Here is a 22,464-nt window from a genome sequence, read left to right as displayed (position 1 = left end):
AGTGAAAAGGAGATCTAAGACTTTCTGGAAGAAATGGTACTTACTGATTAAAAATAGACAATGAAGCTACCGGCACAGGAAGAAATTCCAAAGCCCCAGAACCAAAATTAGTGTAGGAGTGTATGGGCAGACCAAGGACAGAAAAAACTTCATTTCTTTTCCAAAAGTTAACCGAGGACCTTGGAGATAGAATCTGTGTTGTGGTCACAACATTGCCTCAGTCCTTCCCAGCTCCTGTGGCTCCTATCCTCTTGCTCTTAAATCAGGGAGCTCAGTATTTGCAGAAGGTGCAAGATGGGCCAGGCCTTTGATTCACAGCCTGACATGCGGACCAGGTAATCTGATAGGATGGTCAATGTGTAACAAGCCTGTGCTCAGAAAACGAATCTCAGCTTTCCAAGGAATCCGAAAATGTGAGGGTTTTTCAGAAACACAATTTTGGCAGGTGTTTTCACAGTTTCCTAATCACTATCACTCCCATGATGAACTGAGTATTCACTGAGTGCCTAATTTCCACTGATGAATACATTGTGGCTTCAATTTCATTTGCTTCAGGTTTTCACTTAGATCTGCTTTGATAAAGCATAGAATTGTCAGAGAATGAAAACCTGTTTTCTCTCTCCACATGACAGGTGTTACGGTCTCATTTACAAAACTCTGTCAAAGGAACTTTTTGCAATCTCTTTTAATATGGAAGAACTGTGTTAGTCTTAATAGAATTGCAGTGTATGTTTAAGCCATTTTTTTTTAAATTTTACTCTGAGGTGTGCCCTTCAGAAAATACTTTAAAAAAAAAAAAAAAAGAGAACCTTGCTTCACCCAGGCTGAAGTAAAGTGACGCAATCCTAGCTCACTCCACGTGGGCTCCTGGGAACCTGCTGACTCAGCCTCTTTTGTACCTAGGACTACAAGTGCAGGCGACCACATTTGGTTGATTATTTTTTATTCTGTAGACATGGAGTCTTGCTATATTGCCCAGGCTGGTCTCAAACTCCTGGTCTCAAGTGATCCTCCTGCATTGGCCTTCCAAAGTGTTGGAATTACAGACACAAGCCACAGTGCCCAGACTCAGGCCAGTATTTTTCCAAATACTTCATCAAATTCTGCTCCTATGAGTGCACCATGAAGGTGGTGGTGTGTATGGAAGGGGTCCCTATAGTCAAATACATTTGGGAACACTGCTTGATACATTTGCCTTGTAGATATTCACAGCATATGAAAGTATATTAAGAGTTCTGATAAGTCTTATGGTAAATAAACTAGTTACAATTACATAACCCAGTGTTTCCCAAACTGATTTAAACATAGATGTTTTTTCCCTACTGGGTCACTTATATGCATCCTGCTGTAAACGTGAGAGTACATATTTATCTGTAGTTAGTTCCTTAGTTGCTCTGTGGGCTGCAGTAAGTTTTTGAAAAAAGCCATTACTTGCCAGCTGTCGTGGTTTGTGCTGCTATAACAAAATACCTGAGACTGAGTAACTTCTACAGAACAGAAATTTGTTTCCATACAGTTACGAAGGCTGGGAGTCCAACATCAAGGTGCCGGCAGGTCATGTGATGAAAGCTGCTCTTGCTTCCAAGACGGTGCCTTGTTGCTGCATCCTCTGCAGAAGAGGAACACCAGACCCCGACAGGGCAAGGGGTGGAAGGGCAAGCAAGCTGAACGCTTTGCAAAGCCTTCTTTATAAAGAAGGTTTTTTAATCTCATTTATGAGGGAGCACCCACACAGCCTAATAATCATCTCTTAAAGGCCCCACCTCTTAATACTATCACATTGGCCGTTAAATTTCAACACCTGAATTTGGGGAGGTGCGCACATTTAAACCATAGCACAAGCTGAGTCGAAAGCACTTACTTTTAGAAGGTGTGGTGAAAAGTGCACATGCTTTGCAACCCGTGTGTGTGTGTGTGTGTGTGTGTGTGTGTGTGTGTGTGCTTCCATTCAGTCTGACAAACTTCATCTTCTGCCAACATTTGAAAAAAGGGCTGGACATGGTGAGTCACACACCATGGGAGGCTAGGATGGAAGGATCACTGGAGTGTAGGAGTCTGAGACCACCTCAGCAGCATAGTAAGACCTTGCCTCTACAAATATTTAAAAAATTAGCCAGCCACCCATGGCTTGCCTGGGTAGTCTCAGCTTCTCAGGAGGCTGAGGCAGGAGGCTCACTTGAGCCCAGAAGTGAGGTAGCAGTGAACTATTATCATGCCACTGCACGCCAGGGCAACAGAGTGAGACCCTGTCTCTAAAAAAAAAAAAAAAAAAAAAAAAGGCCCAACCACAATGTGTGTTAACAGAAAATTCCATACCTGAAGCAAATCTCTTTCTGATTTCTCTTCAATTTCTTTTTTTAAAATTTATTTCTATTTTCATGCTGTTACTGGGATTCTCTGCAGTTTCATTGTCTCATTTAGTTCATTCACTTATTCTTTCACTGATTTATTTATTCAACACATACTTATGAATAGCTACTACATGTCAGGCAGTGTTCCGAGTGCTTGGAGAACAGCAGTGAAAAAAACAAAGGTCCCGGCCTTCGGGAAACTGACTTTCTTTGAGAGGCAGGTGCTAGAAGTAAACAGTCCTTCATCATCTGGATTATCACCAGCCTCCTTAACTAGTCTTGGCTCTAGTTTCTTTCTTTTCTAATCCACGCAGCTGCCAAGAATGATTTAAAACTCAGATAATGTTAAATACTCCCTTTCCTTAAAAACACGAAATAATTTTCTCCAGTGCTTGAAAATTTGTGTTCATTCAGATTTCTCGGGATTGCAGAATAGTACCTTCATAATCTGACCATAATACCTTCCTTAACCTCTTCTCATTGTTAAACCAAATCCTACAAGGCTTACTGTAAATGCTTCCTTCTATGGAGAACATATGTAATCCTCTCAAGTCAAAATTAAAACTCAGCATGATGTCAACAGTAGTTTCATTGAATTTCACTTCTATTTACAGAATCTTCCTCATTTGAAGTTCTTGGAGGGTAGGAGTTGTATCTTATTTATCTCTATTAATTCTTAATGGCCAGCACTGTGCTTTGAATGTAGGATATCCACAAAAAGAAACGGATATTTAATTGCTGATTGAGTAAGTGAATTAAAGCGTTCCATCATAAGACTGAAGATACATAAAGTCATACTGGGTGAGAAGCAAGTACTTCTTTAAATTTCTAATGAGCAACTTAATTTCCAGAACTACCTTAAAACCCTCCTATTCTGGGATTTACGTTAAGAAACTTAAGTGTAAGGTCAGAGGAAGAATTGCTTTTCACTACATTTATTTTTAGTATTTAGAGATGGATGACAGCTCATAGTAATGTTATTTCATTTTATAATATTGCCTCATGAGGTCAATCCTTTAGTTCAGCAACCAAATGGAAACCCACCAAAGAAATAAATCAAAAGGAATCAAGTAGAACTTAGAAATGAGTGTTTCAATAAGTATATTTGACAATCTGTTGACACCATAGGCATAATTTGCCCATTGCAGATGTGCAGTGCAGAACAGCTGGGATTGTCAGGGGAATCAAGCCAGGTAAAGGGCCAGAGGGTGGTGGTGGGATTCAGACCTAGGAAATGAACTCTTATGGGCATGTCTGACATGTGCACATAGAGGGAAGAAAAAAGGAGGTACTGCTAGAGATTAATTACAACAATTGCTTATGTGAATCAGACTCTCCAATTCTGACATTTACCACAGAATGGACTCATGAACTGGAAAATTTTTAAATGCTGCATTTCAATTCAGTTGGTACAATTATGCAGTGGGTCTAACCACTGAAAGAACTGAAAGACTTAGTTCATCAAACTTCTGAATGACCCAAATAAACAGCAGGCAAAAGCATCCTTGCTATATACCTTAGTTCTATTCTCAAATGATAAACTTTCTCTTTTTTTTTCATTTTTCTTTTTAATAAAGACAGGGTGTTGCTGCGTTGCCCGGGCTGATCTTGAATTCCCGGCCTCAAGTGATCCTGCTACTTTGGACACCCAAAGTGCTGGGATTACAAGCATGAGCCCCATGCCTGGACTTTGTTACTTTTATTTTTTGTAGTCAAACAAACTTTCCTGTGGGCAACCTGAACACATTAGGGGCAGCAGTTACTAATCAAACTGCTTCCAAAAATAAACTTGTGGGATTATTGTGTCAATTAGGTAACTGACATAATTATGCATAGAATTATAAATTGGAATTCGGTCACAAAGAATCAGAAAGTTCACCTGACACTTATGCACAGCTTAACTGATGGCTGAAATAACATGGATGGCACCTTACCACATGCCCAATGCTAGCTCAGTGTGAACAAGAGTCATTATGACATGGCCTGTTTTTCTGGCCTCCCATACAATCTAAAGACCCCATGCTCACTTCCTTTAGAAAACATTTTCCGGCTGCGCACAGTGGCTCATGCCCGTAATCCCAGCACTTTGGGAGACTGAGGCAGGCGGATCACAAGGCCAATAAATTGAGACTATCCTAACCAACATGATGAAACGCTGTCTCTTCTAAAAATACAAAAATTAGCTGGGCTTGGTGGCTCGCACCTATAGTCCCAGCTACTCAGGAGGCTGAGTCAGGAGAATCACTTGAACCCAGGAAATGGAGGTTGCAGTGAACCAAGATGGCCCTACTGCACTCTAGACTGGTGACAGAGTGAGACTCTCTCTCTCTCTCTCTCTCTCTCTCTCTCTCTCTCTCTCTCTCTCTCTCTCACACACACACACACACACACACACATACACAAAATTCTATTTTCTATTCTTCATGGCAAACATTATTATTCACTGAAATTTTGAAGTACAATTTGATCCGTTTAATTTGTGTGCTGAGGTGTCCCAGCCATTTGGTATGTGTCTTGTCTCTTTGCTTGACAGTTAACCCCTTATTAGTCCCCATTAGAGACTCACACTATGTTTCATTTGCTTTGGAACCTTTTTAGCATTCTGATCACTGCAATGCACCAGGCATGCTTGGTAATATTTGCTGAATGATTTCTTGATCATTAAATTTGCTGATGTAATCAAAAATATAAAATTCGATAGTTTTCTTGGCTAGTAGAGAAAGAAGGCAGAATCAAAAATTTCGTAAACAATCTTGGACTTTTAGTTGGAAAGTAAAACTGACCCATCTTGACAAAATGTTGCAACCAGGTGACGTGCCACATATCCATCTCACCTGAAGGGAAAATCTAAGTAGATAATAAGTAAATTACATTTTATTTTGGCTTGCAATTTTCCTAGCATAAATGTACATGATATAGTCTATTTTATTATAAGAAACTCTCACCATTTACATAGATAGGTTCTAGATATTTCATGAAAAAAATCAGCAAGATTTGTGTATGTAGAACTAATAAAAATCCATTTGAGTGCTGCAAGTAATAGGAAATCCATTGCAAAACTGAATAAACAAGAAAGGAAAATTATGTCCCATAATAAGATCTTCTGAGACAGGAGGAATCCGGGGTTGCTTTCTTCAGTAACTCCATGATGTTTTCCGAATCACAGGCTTTTCCATCTGTGTGCACTGCATCCTCTGCTTACCCGGCAAGTTCCCCTTGAGGTCCCAAGGAGGCTGTCACAGTTTCAGGTATCATAAGCAGATACAATGATGATCAAGAGGGTGTGTGTGTGTTTCATCAGCGGGGAAGCCCTTCCTAGAAAACTTCAGATAAATTCTCCTCTCATTTTATTCACCAGGATTGAGTCATCTCTTCCTAAAACCAAGCACTGGCAAGGGAATTGGAATTTCTATGACTGGCTTCAGTGATTCAGAATTTAATCCTGAGTAATGCAAGGTCAGGGTAGACACCCAAATAAAATGGAGGCTCTCTGGAAAGGGAGAAGCATGTGCTGGCCTCTGGGTAATCAGCTGCAAAGCAAAGAGGAAAACATTCCACAGAGAAAACCGGCACACACAAACACACATACACACACAATGCAACTTTTTACTGCTGTTGTGCAATTTACTTTTAAGATCACATGAAATTATTTGAAGTTACTTCTTTTCTCTTCTGTGGTCTTAATTGCTAGCTAAATCATAATTAGTTTGGTGTTTATACTGTCATACTTGTGAATATGGCTTTTTTTTTTCTTTTCTTTCTTCTTTTTTTGAGACGAAATTTCACTCTTGTTGCCCAGGCTAGAATGTGGTGGCACAGTCTCAGCTCACTGCAACCTCCGCCTCCCGGTTCCAGTGATTCTCCTGCCTCAGACTTCCAAGTAGCTGGGATTACAGGCAGGTGCCAGCTTGCCCAGCTAATTTTGTATTTTTAACAGAGACAAGATTTCACCATGTTGGTCAGGCTGATCTCAAACTCCTGACCTCAGGTGATCCTCCTGCCTCAGACTTCCAAAGTGCTGGGATTACAGGTGTGAGCCCAGCCAAGGATATGGGTTTATGCTAAAGCAATGGAAAGAAATGGAGGCAAGCTAGGGGCTCAGTCAGAGCCATCCTTACAAAACAAAAGAGAGAGGGCAGTTATTGGTATTCCTCCATATTCAAGCTCTTCTGTTGTTGTTTAGAGGCAGGGTCTCACTCTGTTGTCCTGGCTGGAGTGCAGTGGCACAATCCTGACTACTACAGCCTTGAACTCCTGGGCTCAAATAATCATCTCACCTCAGCCTCCCAAGTAGCTGTGATTATAGGCATGGGCCTTCACACTTGGCTAATTTTTAAATTTTTTTTGGTAGAGATGGAGGTCAAACTATGTTGCCCAGGTTGGTCTCAAATCCCTAGCCTCAAGTGATCCTCCCACATCAGCCTCCCATGCTTGGATCACTGGCACGAGCCACTGCACCTGGCCTCCATATTCAAACTCTTTTATCTAGAGCAGAGGTCAGAACCTTTTTTTTTTTTTTTTTTTTAATGGAGACTCACTCTGTCCCCCAGGCTGGAGTGCAGTGGTACGATCTCGGCTCACTGCAACCTCCGCCTCCCGGGTTCAAGCAATTCTCCTGCCTCAGCCTCCCGTGTAGCTGGGATTACAGGTGCATGCCACCACGCCCAGCTAATTTTTGTATTTTTAATAGAGACAGGTTTCACCATGTTGGTTAAGCTGGTCTCCAACTCCTGACCTGGTGATCTGACCCCCCCCCGCCTCAGCTTCCCAAAGTGCTAGGATTACAGGCATGAGCCACTGCATCCGGCCCATTTTTTTTTTTTTGAAACGGTCAGATAGTAAATGTTTTAGACTTGTAGGTCATACATGCAATCACTATCACAACTATTCAACCCTGTCGCTGCAGCAGACAATATGTAAACCAGTAAGTGTGGCTGTGTTCTAATAAAACCTAATTTATGGGCACTGAAATTAGAATTTTATATCGTTATTATGGGTTGGTAAATAATTTTATTTTAATTTTTTTCAACCACTTACAAAATGAAAGCCCACTTTTAACTGTATAAAAACAGGTGGCGAGCCAGATTTGGCACATGAGCCATGGTTTAGTACACCCTGATCTACAGTGGTTTTCACATTTGTCTTTTACCTTACACCTCCTCCTTGCCGATTTTAGATATGAAGCTTCTCTATTTATTATACTTAATTGATTACATAACTGCAAAAATAAGTTATGTAATCCATTAGTCCATTTAAATGGACTATTCAGCAGATTTGTAAATAACTGTACTTTTTGTTTGTACAATAACAGGACCCAGTGGGAAGTCTTGCTTGCCTCTACATTGCCAGTGTCAATTGGGCCCCATCTCATCTCTGCTTTGTGTTAATTGTTTTTCTTATTATTAGAGCTATATAAGTGACCAGTGAGAATACATGAATATAAAATAGATTTGCCAGCGCAATAGAAAAGTGGGGAAGACACTAAATTATACAGATAGATTGGAAATACCATTAGGTAAGAATCGCCCTGGTTTTACCCACACTGGAAAGAGCTGAGAGGTATGCATTGCTCTTTTATTGCTCTGAGTAATGATGGTAATTATGATGTAATCCAAAGAGCACAACCAACACTGGACTGAGTGGAAACAGTGCTCTAACTCCTCCACTCTGTAATAATATAGGTTGTAAAATGGATGCATCATTAAGGCCAGGCACGGTGGCTCATGACTGTACTTTTGAAGGCCAAGACGGGAGGATCACTTGAGTCCAGGAGTTCAAGACCAGCCTGGGAAACATAGTAAGATCCCACCGCTACAAAAAATAAAAATTGTGTCATTTGTATGTACATGGATGAATCTGGAAATCATCATTCTCAGCAAACTGACATGAGAACAGAAAATCAAACACCACATGTTCTCACTCATAGGTGAGCAGTGAACAATGAGAACACATGGGCACAGGGAGGGGAGCATCACACACTGGGTTCTGTTGGCGAGGACTAAGGGAGGGAAGGTGGGGGATAACATGGGAAGGGATAACATGGGGAGAAATGCCAGATATAGGTAATGGGTGATGGAGGCAGCAAACCACATTGCCATGTATGTACCTATGCAACAATCCTGCGTGATCTGCACATGTACCCCAGAACCTAAAGTACAATAAAAAAAAATTAACTGGGCATGGTAGCATACACCTGTGATCCCAGCTACTTGAGAGGCTGAGGCTGGAAGATTGCTTGAGCCCAGGAGGTCAGGAAGTTGAGGCTGCAGTGAGACAAGATTGTGCCACTGCATTCCAGCCTGGGAGACAGAGTGGGGAAAAAAAAAGTACCATTGAATTAAAACTACCTTTGCTTCAAAAAGAGAAAATAAATTTAAATGCAGGCATCGATAGCAAAGAGTATCACAATTATATACAAGTTAAATGTAATTTATGAAAATGACACTTTCAGCCTGGGTGAAATATGGCAATTACCTAGATAAACAGTACATTAGGAAGAGCTTGTCTATTTCTAGATGGCAGTAAGTGACTTCAATTTAGGCCAGGGCAATTTAGACCAATACGTGGTATTTCTCAATCTTGCAAATACATAATAAAGAGGAAAATAGCTAAAAGTATGCTGTAAGGAAAACATATGTGAACCTGCAATCTGGATTCTTGAGAAATATTTGTGTAAAGCAAGAAAGCTGTAATTAACAGATAGGGAATCTTTACATTTTTTTGTATCTCCTATGTAAAACCTTTGCCCTTCTCTACTTGAGAACTGGCTGTGCTTCCTTATCATTGAGAAGACTGAAATAAAGTGATTCCTTATTCATCCCAAAAATGGATTTCACTATGCTTCAGCACTTAGCTTGTAAAATGGATTTATAAACAGGTGAAATATTAGGTGGGTAAAGCCACATGAGAGTTATGATTTACAAATTAAATTTCTTTACCTGAATATTTTTACTTTGAAAATTTATTTTCCCATCCCTGTAAATAAACATTATTAAAATTTTATTTTATTTTTTAGAACCTACTTGGTATAATAGAAGGAGCACTTGAACAGGGAAAATGGCAATTAAGATTTTGGTTTTGACCTTGCTGCCATTGGCATAGAGAACTTGGGAAAGTCATTTCGTCTTCCTTGGTTAACTTTAATTTCTTTCTTTTCTTTTTAAACCAGCTTTATTGAGGTGTAATTGACATACAATAAACTGCACATATTTGAAGCATACACCTGTAAATTTGTATATACGTATATGTACACACATGAACGGGGTTGTCAGAGTTAAAGTACAGAATGCCCAGTTAAATTTGGATTTCAGGCCGGGCGCGGCGGCTCACGCCTGTAATCCCAGCACTTTGGGAGGCCAAGGTGGGTGGATCACGAGGTCAAGAGATCGAGACCATTCTGGTCAACATGGTGAAACCCCATCTCTACTAAAAATACAAAAAATTATCCGGGCATGGTGGCGCGTGCCTGTAATCCCAGCTACTCAGGAGGCTGAGGCAGGAGAATTGCCTGAACCCAGGAGGCAGAAGTTGCGGTGAGCCGAGATCGTGCCATTGCACTCCAGCCTGGGTAACAAGAGGGAAACTCCGTCTCAAAAAAAAAAAAAATTTTGGATTTCAGATAAACAATGAATCATTTTTAATATAAGTATGTCCCAAACATTTGCATGGTATATACTTATATTCAAAAAAATTTATTCATCTGAAATTCAAATTTAACTAGCCACTCTATGTTTTTATTTGTAAAATCTAGCAGCTCTATCCATGGATTCTCACTACAGTCAAAATGAAGAACATATCTGTCATTTGTCCCATTCCCAGGCAATCACTTTTCTGCTTTCTGTTACTATAGTTTGTGGTTTCGAGAATTTGATCATCCAATCATATAGTATGCACTCTCTTTTGTCTGGTTTTTATTTTATTTATTTATTTTTGAGACGGAGTCTCACTCTGTTGCCCGGGCTGCAGCGCAGTGGTGCGATCTCTGCTCATTGCAACCTCCGCCTCCCAGGTTCAAGCGATTCTTCTGCCTCAGCCTCCTGAGTAGCTGGGATTAGAGGTGCACCACACCCAGCTAATTTTTGTATTTTTGGTAGAGACAGGGTTTCACCATGTGAAACCAAGCTTGTCTTGAACTCCTGATCTCACCTGATCTGTCCACCTTGGCCTCCCAAAGTGCTGGGATTACAGGCGTGAGCTACTGCGCCTGACTTGTCTGGCTTCTTACCCTAAGCATAATTATTTTGAGATCATTCGAATTATAACATGTAACAATAGTTTATTCCTTTTTATTACTGAGTAATATTCTATTGTACAGATATGTAACAGTTTATCCTTTTACCTGTTGATGGACTTTGGGGTTCTTTTCAATTTGGAGCTGTATAAAGCTGATATGAACATTTGTGCATAAATCTTTTTATGGACATTTGTTTTCATTTATCTAGGGTAAATAACTAGAAGTGGAATGGCTGGATCATATGGAAGATGTATTAATTTGTAAAGGAACTTCCAAATTGCTTCAACAGTGGTTGTGTCATTTTTGCATTCCCACTAGCAGTGTACAAGCTTCTACTTTCTCCACATCTTTGCCAACACTTGGTCTTCTTAACTGGTGCATTCTAATAGGTATGTAGCGATATCTCATTGCAGTTTTAATTTGCAATCTCTAATGACTAATCATGTAGAGCATCTTTTGCTTATTTGCCATCCATATATCTTCTATGGTGAAGTGTTCAAATCTTTCGCCCATTTCTTAATTGTCTCGTCTTTCTATTGAGAGACTTGAGTTTTTTTTTAACTTTTATTTTAGGCTTGGGGGTACATGTGCAGGTTTGTTACATAGGTAAACTCATGTCATGGGGGTTTGTTGTACAGATTATTTTGTCACCCAGGTACTAACACTAGTACCCAATAGTTACTTTTTCTGCTCCTCTCCCTCCTCCCATCCTCTACTCTCAAGTAGGCTATTGTCCTCTTCTTTGTGTCCATGAGTTCTCATCATTTAGCTCCCACTTATAAGTGAGAACATACAGTATTTGGTTTTCTATTCCTGCATTAGGTTGCCAAGGCTAATGGCCTCCAGTTCCATCCATGTTCCCACAACAGACATGATCTCACTTTTTCTTATGGCTGCATAGTATTCCATGGTGTATATGTATCATGTTTTCTTTATTCAATCTATCACCAATGGGCATTTAGGTTGATTCCATGTGTTTGCTATTGTGATTAGTGCTGCAATGAACATTTGTGTGCACGTGTCTTTATGACAGATGAATTTATATTCCACTGATTATATACCCAGTAATGGGATTGCTGCATCAAATGGCTGTTCTGTTTTTAGCTCTTTGAGGAATCACCACACTGCTTTCCACAATGGTTGAACTAATTTACACACCAGCCAACAATTTGTAAGTGTTCCCTTTTTCTGCAACCTCACCAGCATCTGTTAATTTTTTTACTTTTTCATAATAGCCATTCTGACTGGTGTTAGGTGATATCTGATTATGGTTTTGATTTGCATTTCTCTAATGATCAGTGATATTGAACTTTTTTTCATATGCTTCTTGGCCACATGTATGTCTTCTTTGAAAAGTGTTCATGTCCTTTGCCCACTTTTTAATGAGGCTGTTTTTTTCTTGTAAATTTGTTTCTGTTCCTTATAGATTCTGGATATTAAACCAAGAGTTTTTATATGCTCTCAATACATGTCCCTTATCAGATAGGTACCTTCCAACTATTTTCTTCTAATCTGTGCTTATAGTTTGATTTAAAAGTGTCTTGTGAAGAGCAGACGTTTTTAATTTTTATAAAGTTTACTTTATTAATTTATTCTTTAATGGATCATACCATAGGTGTTATACCTAAAAATTCTTTTGTTAAAAGCATTATTTTTTGTAGAGATGGGATTTCATTATATTGCCCAGGTTGGTCTCAACTCCTGGTCTCAAGCGTGAGCTACTGTGCCCAGACTAAATAATGTTTGTCTAATCTAAGATCACAAAGGTTTTCTCCCATGTTTTCTTTTAGAAGTTTTACAGTTTTAGGTCTACACATATAGGTCCATGACCCATTTCAAGTCCATTTTTGAATATAAGAAGAGATATGAAGTTCAATTATTTTTGTATATGGATATCCAGTTATTCTAGCACCATTTGTAAAAGACTATCACTTTTTCACTAAATTGCTTTTGCACCTTTGTTTCAATGACATATGTCACTACACACACACACACACACACACACACACAGAGAGAGAGAGAGAGATTGTTGTTAACTGGGTCCCTATGTAAAATGTATTTCTTACTGTGAACTGCAGTCAGAAAAGTTTGAAAGTTAGTGCTATGATGGTTACCTGAATTTTTTCTCTCTCTCTCTGGTCTCCTAATCATTCCTGTCTATCACTTCTATATATTCAGTCCTTCCTACTTCTTCAATTTCCACTGTTCCTCTAAAACTTCATTTTCTGTGAAAGCACATTTATGATCACCTCAGGAAAGCATTGTTTTTGCTGTTCCTTCCATTTTTTTCTTCCCTCTCTGCTATACAGGGAAATGACAAAACATTTTATTTCTCCCTGCCAAGTTTATATCACTCTCTGTGTAATTCACATTATGACCTTTCATTCAATATTTCTTGTGGTTTGCAATTGGTTTACAGCAAGTCATTTCCTTTTTCATTTGCTTTGCTTTATTGGGAGGCAGCATGATGTGGAGAAAAGAGAATAGGCCATACTTCAGCTGAACTCTGTTTCATAATAAGCTCGTAACCTTCTTCAAAATACCATCTCTCAGGCTCAGTTTATTTATCTGAAAAATAAAACCACATCTAACAACCTCATATATTTGTTGTAAGAATTAAGTAAGGTATTGTATGTAACATATGTGAGGGATGTCTAGTCCTGTACGGGGCATATAATAGATGCCTGATGTTAGCTATTATCACCATAGTATGTACATTCTAACCCCTTCTGTTACTTCCATCACCTTTTCTCATGTCCATATCTTCTACTATGCTAACGCTATTGTCGGCTGTACAGTATGGCACCTCAGATAATTAAATTCAATGCCCTGAACTACCCTTGTGAGAAATGTTTAATGATTTTACACAGAAGTGTCATGGTGCCAGAGATGAAAGTGATCAGATTTCATTTCACTCAAAAAAGAAAGACATTTTTTTCTTCCACAAAAGAGGGCTTAAAATCTCCTTCCTATCTTCAAGGTAGACAGAAAAATACTCCTCTTTAAAGAGAACACAGCTACTAGAAATGCTAACGGGGTTAGACTGGTAGCTCAAACAACCATTCCCCAGGACTTAAAAGGCAAAAATAAGAATGCTCTGTGAATGCTGATGGGGACAAGAACACTCCAACCTAGACCAGATAAGAAAATATTGGACATAGAAAAGGGACTTAGACCGATCCACAGACATTTGACAAGTTATCACCAGCTGAGTCCATTTTTTTTTTGTTTTTTCTTTGTTTTGTTTTGTTTTTTAAGATGGGGGTCTCACTCTGTTAGCCAGGCTAGAGCACAGTGGCGCAATCTTGGCTCACTGCAACCTCCACAACTTCCACCTCCTGGGTTCAAGTGATCTCCCCATCTCTGCCTCCCAAGGAGCTGGGACCACACATGTGCCAACATACCCAGCTAATTTTTTGTTGTATTTTTGGTAGAGACAGGGTTTTGCCATGTTGCCCAGGCCGAGCTGAGTCCGTTTGGAAGATAAACTAGAAATTGTCTGAACCTACTCTGTGTTCATTTTTTTTTTTAAGATGGAGTCTTACTCTGTTGCCCAGGCTGGAGTCCAGTGGTGCTATCTCAGCTCACTGCAACCTCCACCTCCCACGTTCAAGCGATTCTCCTACGTTAGCCTCCCGAGTAGCTGTGATTAGAGGCCCATGCCAACACGCCCAACTAATTTTTGTATTATTAGTAGAGATCGAGTTTTGCCATGTTGGCCAGGCTGCTCTCAAACTCAGGTGATCGCCTTCCTTGGCTTCCCAAAGTGCTAGGATTACAGTCATGATGTAGTCATTAGTTTTTGTTAAATGTTAAAATAATCAAGAGCCACTTTATGAATTCATAGATTCCTAGCCTGGGTAGACTCTACTTGATTAAAAATAATAATGGAAATTCTGGCATTTAATGGTTGTTCTATTTTTTACTGGGTCACAATTTCAGTAAATTACTCACTTATATTTAGACACAGTAAGTTTCTAGCTGTTTTTCACCATAATTCATTCATTATTATTCATCCTAACTGTTAATTATATGACCTGGTATTAAAGCTACCGGGTCAAGAGTGTTTAATTAATACCTCCTTCCAGAAACTTAGTTACAAAAAAAAAAAAAATCAACTAGGGTGTTTGGACATGTGGATGTTCCAAGATAATATTAATCTGAGTTTTAACAACTCTACAGCTACACTTTCCAATGGAGCAGCAACTAGCCACATGTGTTATTGTGGATATAAGTCAAAAGTACACACCAGATTTCACATACTTACTGCAAAAGAATGTAAAACATTTTGTTAATAACTTTCAATATTAATTTCACATTGAAATGATAACTATTTGGATATATTGGATTAAACAAAATATATTATTAAAGTTATTTTTACCTGTTTTAATTTTTTGTTTAAAGAGGGAATTTCACTCTGTGGCCCAGGCTGGAGTGCAGTGTCACAGTCCTAGATCATTGCAACCTCCATTTCCCAGGTTCAAGTGATTCTCCTGCCTTAGCCTCCTGCGTAGCTGGGACTATGGATGTGCACCACCATGCCTAGCTAATTTTTGTATTTTTAGTAGAGACAGGGTTTGGCCACGTTGGCCAGGCTGGTCTCAAACTTCTGACTTCAAGTGATCTGCTTGCTTTGGCCTCCCAAAGGCTGGGACTACAGGCATGAGCCACCACACCTGGGCCTCTTTTAACTTTTTTATGTGGCTACTAGAAAATGTTCTATTATATATGTGGTTCGAATTGTGTTTCTGTTGAACAGTGTTGATCTAGAGTTTAGAAACTTGTGAAATTCTACAGTACAGCTTTAAAGCTGGTGGATAGTTACAACTGGCTCATTAAGATTCGGAAAACTTGTTCCAATGTTCGTTAGAGACGGAGAGGTTTTTAGTATACTTAACTGGCTGAAGAGTCAGACAGAAGCAGCATAGAAGGGTCATTCAGAAGCCCAAAATGAAACTAATTTGAGCAACCATGTTTACGCAAGATGAAAAACTAGTGGCTTTAACCTGTGGGAAAATGTACCACACCCTGCCAATGCAATGCAAAGTTCAACTTGTTACTCATCCCTGAAACCTGCCCCCCAGCTTTCTATAGCTAATTGCTCACAGTTGGATCCCTTTTAAAGTGAGATTACACTCCCTACAGGATATGTTGTACATGCTGGCATCCAACTTTCCAAGGTTTTCATCCAAACTGATACTCATTTTTAGTCATATTATGGCTTTGAACAAACTACTGAACATGAAGAAGATGAAGATGACACTAAGTGGTGACAGAAATCCCCAGGATACATCCTGGTTGTATCAAAGAGATTTAAAAAAAAAATACAACTTAAAGACAGAAGTGGTTTTTTGTTTTGTTTTGTTTTGTTTTGAGATGGAGTTTCCCTCTTGTCTCCCAGGCTAGAGCGCAATGGGACAATCTCCACCCACTGCAACTTCCGCCTCCCGGGTTCAAGAAATTCTCCTGCCTCAGCCCCCCAAGTAGCTGAGATTACAGATGCTTGCCACCATGCTCTGCTAATTTTTTTTTTTTTTTTTTTTTTTTTGTATTTTTAGTAGAGACAGGGTTTTGCCATGTTGCCCAGGCTGGTCTCAAACTCCCGACCTCAGGTGATCCACCCGCCTCCGCCTCCCAAAGTGCTGGGATTACAGGTTTGAGCCCATCGCGCCCGGCCAACAGAGGTTTTAAAGTCAGAGCAATTACAAATTCCCAACGACTCACTAATAATATATAAATTTCAAATATGTTAAACACAGGTAGGACAACATCAGGAAAACATAGAAATTGGGGAGTCAAAGTGGCAAGCATTGATAACGTCCACAAACCACAAACGAGGTCTGAAGGTCCTCTTTTTGAGAGGCAAAGCTCAAAAGAGAAGGGTTAGGATTGGTCAGGTTATTACAGTTTAATGACACTAACCCAATGTTTACTATTGCTTTCCCTAGAATACCAGTGTTGTTCTAATATTGTTCTGTGAAAGTTTTGATGCCAGCAGTATTTTCTTCTAAAACATATTGAAGAATATCAGCCGGAGCTGGGTGCAGTGGCCAAAGCCTGTAATCCCAGCATTTTGGGAGGCCGAGGCAGGCGGATCACGAGATCAAGAATATCTTGGTCAACATGGTGAAACCCCATCTCTACTTAAAAAAGAAAAAAAATTAGCCAGGCTTGGTGGTGCTACTCGGGAGGCTGAGGCGGAAGAATCACTTGAACCAGCCGGCGGAGGTTGCAGTGAACGGAGACTGCACCACTGCACTCCAGCCTGGTGTCAGAGCGAGACTCTGTCTCAAGGAAAAAAAAAAAAAAAGAAGAACATGGAAATTGGGAGACCAGAAATCTAGCGACTAAAGCAGCATGGCCAAGCCGTGTGGGGTGCACCTGAGTGGGGAGGCCCGCAAACAGGTGGAGGTGTTCAGTCAGAATCTTTTCCAGGAGGCTGAGGAATTCCTCTAGAGATTCTTGCCACAGAAAATCATATACCTGAATCAGCTCTTGCAAGAGGACTACTCAGTGTGGCTCACCTGACTTCCCTCCCGCCCCTACTGGACATCCCCATCCCAGGCCTTCTACCCAAGGATGATAAGATGGAAACAGATAAGAGGAGAAGTCCCTAAGCGTGGATTTCTCCCTGGGAGTGAGAAGGTTCTGTCCTTGCTTGCCCTGGTTATGCCAGAAGTCTGGCATCTCAAAGAGAAATACATTCTAGTGACCACATGGATCCAGCACCTGATCCCCAAGATTGAAAATGGAAATGATTTTAGGGTAGCAATCCAGAAGGTGCTGGCGAGGATGAATGCCGTCAAGACCAAAGTGTAACCATTTCCAAGTACTTCTCAGAACAACAGGTTGCTGTGGCCAAGGCCTCCGAGGAGACTCATGTAATAGATTACCAGGCTTTGGTGCATGAGCAAGATGAGGCAGCGTATGGGGAGCTCAGGGCCGTGATGCTGGACCTGAGGGCCTTGTACACTGAGCTTCATCATACCATCAGCAGCAACCTGGAGAAAACTGTCAACCCAAAGGGTGAAGAGAAGCCATCTATGTACTGAATCCAGGACTAGAAGGAAAATAAATGACCTACATGTTGTGTGGGGGGGAAAAATATGGTAATTAGATAATAATGATGTAGTTATCAGTAAATGCCTTTAAGAAATGTTATAGTTCACCTGGCACGGCGCATGCGCCTGTAGTCCCAGCTACTTGCAAGGCTGAGGTGGGAGGATTTCTTGAGCCTAGTTGCTCAAGTCCAGCTTGGGCAACATACTGAGAATATCCTAAAATAAATAAATAGATAAAGTACAAACTTTTAAAAAAGAAATGCTATATTATCTACATGGATTCTAAGGAGACCACAGGACTGTATACTGTCTTGGAGTGTATTCAGAAGGCTCTGTCATTGATCAGATAACAGTAAAAACTCCAGAGTCCTTTCTTTCAAATGGAAAAGGGAAAGCAGAGGGACAGAAGCTATTCAAACTTCGTCCTCTTTCCTTGTGGTTTGTGGTCACTTCCTCCTTCTCTGCCCCCTCGGAAGCCGCCTCGCCGGCCTCTGCCACCAAATCCTCCTCGGCCTCCTCTGCTACCACCTCATCCTCCAAAGCCACCTCTGCCTCCACCATGACACCCGGAGCCACCTTCACCCTTAGGTTTGGCCCAGTCCAAGGTAACTTTATTAGGGCAATACCTTGTTGGTTTTGACTGCATATTTGTATAAACTTTTTAAAGAGCTGAATGATAGAGCTAATCCTTATCTGTAGGTTTTGAATTTCTATTGTTTCATCCCATGTACAAAACCATTTTCTCCTACAAAAAAAAGGAAAAAAGAAATGCTATATGTGAGGTTTCCAGGACATTACCTATGAGATCATCTGATACATACCTACCTCTTTCATATATGCATTGATACCTCAGTATCACATATCTGTTACTCTGACTCAGTGTTTTATCTGTAAGGTGGGGGATAACATATCTACATCACAGACTTTTGTAAGAATTGAGATAATTCATGTAAAGAATTATGACAGTGCCCATTTTAAGGAGCTGGTAAATGTTAGATGTTGATGAACTGGTATTGTACATATATTTAATGATCACTATGTTCATTTCATGTTATAATTTTAATACATATTTATAAAGTGGATCAAATGTTGACTATTCTTAATTAGTAAAAAAAAAATTGCATTGTCTTCTTTAATCCAAGAATATACTTTATTTCATGAATTCCATTCCCGTTAAACCCTTTCAACACATTATAATTGAAAAAATATTGCTGTGGTTATAGCCAGGACTCAAGAAGCATTCAGTAAAACTACGAGTGAAGCGAATTTGAGAAACATTGCATCACATTTTCATTCTGCTTCGTGGCTATAGCAGTGGTTTACTGGGCTCTCAAGAGAAAAAGCTATGGTTTTAGCATTTACCAGTATCTGTGGTATAAACATTTCCACCATGGTCAACTTCAAACTGTTGTATGATGTCACTGAATGCAAAGGTGGAAAGAGATGCTAATCATTGCTTCTCTCAAGAAAATACAAACAGGCTCTCACACACCAGTCACAGAAATACTTTGCCATTTTCTGATTATAGCATGGCTTCTTATACAGTGTTCATTCATTCATTATGCCAGGGGTTCTACAAATGTGATCCCCTGACCAACAGCATAAGCCTCATTGGGGAACTTATTAAAAATGCAAAATCTCAGGCCCCACCTCCTATCTCCTAAAACAGAAACCGTGAAAACGGGGCTTGGCAATCTGTCTTAACGATCCCTCTAAATGATTTTGATGCATAATGTTTGAGGACTCCTGCCCTATGCTCTTGCTGTAGTTTCTGAAGGGAAAGAAGTGCCAAGTAATTTCTAACAGTTATTAATTAGTATACCAAGATTAGCAATGTTGGTGTTCTCATTCTTCAAAGCATCTAATTATGGACTCTGAAATTGCAATTTATATATTCCTAGAACCAACAAAGAACACCAAGCTGCTGCTCTTCTGTATAGAAAGTAATTTTATCTTCAAATGTCCCCATGTTTCACTATTGAGAGACTCTGTAAGGGTTAGTTAAGAGCTCTACTGGCTCAGCTCAGTGGCTCTTGCCTGTCATCCTAGCACTTTGGGAGGTCAAGGCAGTCAGATCCCTTGAGCCCAGGGGTTTGAGACCAGCCTGGACAATATGGCAAAACCCCATCTCTGTTTAAAAAGTATTGCAAAATTGCAGAAATTAGCCAGACAAGGTGGTAGTCCCAGCTACTTAGGAGGCTGAGGTGGGTGGATCACATGAGTATAGGAGGTTGGGAGGTCAAAGCTGCAGTGAGTTGTGATTGCCCCACTGCCCTCCAGCCTGAGAGAAAGAGGAGACCCTAACGGGAAAAAACAAAACAAAACAAAAAAACTGCTTGTGAATTCTGGTTGCTTCTGCAGCAGAGACCATGGGCAAAATCCCTGTGCTAAAATAAATGAATGCCCTGTTATGTTAGTGGACATGTTAATCTACTTTGTATGGCTGGTTGTATGTTTGAAAATCACATAAATACAGCCCTAAATTCAGTTATACTATATACAGTATTGGCAGAGATACATGGTTTCCAGTATGCTCTAAGGGAGCTTTGGATTGGTGCAGCCTTCAGAGGTCAGCAGGTATAACCTTGCACTCTGTGTGGGGCTCCCTTTCACAGCACATGCTCATCCAACTGACAAAATATTTCCAGTAACAAGAGCATATTCTATTTTTGGGCTGGTCTAATTATTCTTCCGTACATTGAACTAAAATCTGCCTTCCTGTAACAGTCACACTGTAGTCTGAATTCTGAAATCTGGTAAAGAATCCCTGTCTCATTGGAATAGCCCGTCAGATCCCAGGAAAGGCTCACTCTAGGCTCTTTTGCAAATCAGGCTTCCCCACTTCTTTCAGGTGTTCCTGTAACAACATTCCCAGGCTCTGCACTGTCCTGCCTCTTGATGCTCTTCAGTTTATTAACATCTGGCTTAAAATGTGGCATGCATAACCAAAAATAATGCTACCATGTGGTCCAGTTAGGGCAGCATTTGTTTCTGGAACACAGCTCTCTGCGAATACCACTTTTACTGTGTCAGCTTTGTTAGCAACTGTGCCAACCTCTGGGCACTCCTCCAGTCTGCAGTCAGCTACACGCTCCCCACCAACCTATTGCATAATGTCTTACCTATCCTCTACTTGGACTGTTGATTTTTAAACTCTAAGTTCAAGCTTTATATTTAGGCCTATTAAATTATAACCTTGTGAGTTTCAGCCCCAATTCTAAAATAGTAACATCTTTTACAGTCCAAATGGTCATCGAATTTTACTCTCTCTTCTTCCTAGGTTTATATGTCCAGCAAACGTAACGACATGACTTCTCTCTTGGTATAAAATCCTGAGGAAACTGTTTAGCAAAACAGAGCTGATTCCTGCTCCCCTCCCTCAATCAATTATTTACCTCAAAGCTTGAAACTAGAATAAAATGTCCAAGTGAAGTACAAGTTAAATATTGACTTTCACTTGCCAATTTTACTTCAATCTGTCTTTCAACTGAAGTAGCCTGAAAAATGGAAATGTAATCACTGTAAATAATTCCTAGGGAACATTTAGAATGCCTAACGGGTACTGAATATTTGAAATATAAATCCCCATTCTTTGATGTGTGCCAAAGGAGGTGAAGAATAGTGTAGAACAGTTAAAAGCTTTTATCATGATCTTGGATTAAGAAGTATTTACAGAGTAGTGATGCTATACTAAAAACCACTATTACAAAAGTTAGCATTTTATCATTTTCTTTGGGTTAATTTGTGCTTATAAAAATTATACCTCAAATGGCTTCTTAAGTCTATAAAAGTTGAAAATAATTATAAAGAAAAAAAGTAAAGCCAAGAACAGTAGTTCTAGGACTTGGAAGGCTGAGGTAGGAGGATCACTTGAGCCCAGGAGTTCAAGACAAACCAGGGCAACATAGTGAGACCCCAACTCTATTAAAAATTTTTAAAATATATTTTACCTAGCAAAGAATATTGGCACTTAGAGATCACGGGCTATGCGAAGAAATATATTCATAAACTAATTTATGAGCTACATGATTATGTGAAATGTGGAGTTGAAAACAAATAACATCATGATTGAAAATACCACTATTCAATTCAGGGGGTATGGGCTCTGAGATGGTATCTAATCTCCAGAGAGGAGAGACCAGAAAATGTGTTTTCAATAGACATGTTATTTTTAACATAAATAACCTAAGCTAACCTAGCACCACAGTAGGATGAAATTTTTTTTTTTTTTTAAGAGAGGATCTCACTCTGTCATCCAGGCTGGAGTGCAGTGGGGCCATCTCAGCTGACTGCAGCCTCGATTTCCTGAGCTCAAATGATCCTCCCACCACAGCCTCCTGAGTAGCTGGGACTGCAGGCGCTTACCACCATGCCCAGCTAAGTTTTTTGTATTTTTGTAGAGATGAGGTTTCACTATGTTACCCAGGCTGGTCTCGAACTCCTGGGCTCAAGTGATTCTCTCACCTCAACCTCCTAAATTGAAGGGATTACAGGCATGAGCCACTGTGCCTACAATATTTGATCAAGTTATGCTGATACGAAATGGCACCAAGGATCCTGCTTATTTAGATTTCCACTTCAAAAGCAGTGCTGTGCATCTGTTGCATCCCTGCTTACAGGAAAGCAAATGAACTTTACAGATTTGAATATGTTGTCAGCAGGCCCACATCTACAATCATTCCTCAGTAGCCACAGGTTCTTCACAGTAACCAAAATATATTTAAGTGTTTTTAAAATGAGAAATGCAGTGAAATGAGAACCCTTGTATATTGCTGGTGAAAATGTAAAATGGTGCAGCTGCTGCCGAAAAGGTTGGTGA

At 40.0% G+C, this 22,464-nt stretch overlaps 1 protein-coding gene and 1 pseudogene across 4 annotated transcripts in view; one reads left to right on the top strand and one right to left on the bottom strand.

The window, feature by feature from the left end:
- The window catches only part of SPMIP2 (sperm microtubule inner protein 2), a 181,868-nt gene that overhangs the window by 139,504 nt on the left and 19,900 nt on the right, over positions 1-22,464 (bottom strand). The gene's annotated exons all lie outside the window — the stretch shown is intronic.
- LOC100394571 (proteasome activator complex subunit 2 pseudogene) lies at positions 16,911-17,675 on the top strand (annotated as a pseudogene).

This window comes from Callithrix jacchus, chromosome 3 (assembly GCF_049354715.1).
Source record: "Callithrix jacchus isolate 240 chromosome 3, calJac240_pri, whole genome shotgun sequence".
NCBI classification, from domain to species: domain Eukaryota; kingdom Metazoa; phylum Chordata; class Mammalia; order Primates; family Cebidae; genus Callithrix; species Callithrix jacchus.
The sequence above is the reverse complement of the archived record's forward strand: the minus strand, read 5'-3'. Positions and strand labels throughout refer to the sequence as shown.